Source organism: Condylura cristata, unplaced genomic scaffold, assembly GCF_000260355.1.
Source record: "Condylura cristata isolate star-nosed mole 26May11 unplaced genomic scaffold, ConCri1.0 scaffold00042, whole genome shotgun sequence".
Classification (NCBI taxonomy): Eukaryota; Metazoa; Chordata; class Mammalia; order Eulipotyphla; family Talpidae; genus Condylura; species Condylura cristata.
Window position 1 is genome coordinate 4,361,032 of NW_004567143.1, and position 1,161 is coordinate 4,362,192.

A 1,161-nucleotide genomic window follows, 5' to 3' on the forward strand; every position below is an offset into this window, starting at 1 on the left:
CCTGCCCCGGCCTCCCGTTAGCGGGTGGCCGCCTTCCCGGCCCAGCGCCTGCCTGCGGCCTCGGGGGTGGCGCCTGCTGGCTCCCTCTCCCTACGCACACCCCCAGGCTGCGCCGCCGGCTCCGGCTGGGCCCGGTGGGCCTGGGGCTCTCCGACCGCGTGGGAGGCTTTCCCCGGGCAGGCAGAGGGCAGTGCGGACTGTTACTCTCCCAGGAACCTCTGGGGAGGGGGCGCTGGACGCTGGACTCTGACCAGGGACACAGTGCCGGATGTGGGGACCGGAACCCCAGGCCACAGCGCTGCCCAGCGCTCCTTTCTTTGGGCTCCTGGGCCCGGGCTGGGTGGCCGAGGGGGCAGAGTGCTGGCAGATCGGGTGGGCTGCACCGCAGCACTCGGGTGGCTCGGTGACCTGTGAGCTCCGGCGGGCAGATGGGCCTCGCCCTGGGCCATCTGCGCCCACCTCCCGCGCTGTGTGCAGGGGGACGCCCGCCGGCGGGTGGCGGGTGGGGGCTCGGCCCGGGTGGAGGTGCAGGGAGTCGGAGGCCGACTTGGAGCTGTGCGCGGCCGTGGGCTGCCAGGGCCTCCCCGAGGACCCCACTTCCCTCTGCTCTGGGGGGGCCCCCTCTGGGCTTGCAGTGCTCCCACGACTGGGGAGGGAGCCCCTGGTCTCTGCGGGGCGGGAGGCCCCTGCCGCGCTGGGGGTCCTGCCCTCCTGCCAGCGTCCAGCCGGACTTGCCCAGCCCTGCCCCGCCCTGTGTCTTCCCCTTCTCTAGACTGAGCCCTGCGAACTAATTAAGTGCCAGAGAAACCTCGTTAATGTGGATCTGAGTGGATGGCCCGAATCACCACTGCGCGGGCGGGAGGCGGCCCCAGGGGTGGAGATGGCCAATTTTCCTAGCAGTGAAGGGGGTGGAGCGGAGCCCGCGGCCCAAACCCTTTCGGAGGGTGAAGACTGGGGGAGACAATCACAGAGGGGTGACTGGACACCCAGGCAGGAGAGGCAGCGTGGCAGCTCCCACGTTAGCCCCAGTGTCCCTCGCTGAGCCCCCCTAAAGCTCACGAGGTCTCCACTGGACGTTTTTGTCCCAGCCGTGATTCCCGGGACAAGCTGGTTTCCAGTCCCGTCTGAATCCCGGCGGCAGGAGGCGCCCCTCCCCCCGCC

General features: G+C 70.9%; 2 protein-coding genes across 2 annotated transcripts in view; one reads left to right on the forward strand and one right to left on the reverse strand.

Annotated features, from left to right (window-relative positions):
- Positions 1-1,161, reverse strand: part of TMUB1 (transmembrane and ubiquitin-like domain containing 1) — a 6,995-nt gene that overhangs the window by 5,713 nt on the left and 121 nt on the right. The gene's annotated exons all lie outside the window — the stretch shown is intronic.
- AGAP3 (ArfGAP with GTPase domain, ankyrin repeat and PH domain 3) overlaps positions 1-1,161 on the forward strand; it is a gene marked incomplete at its 5' end in the record, with an annotated part of 46,522 nt that overhangs the window by 2,503 nt on the left and 42,858 nt on the right. The window lies entirely within an intron of this gene.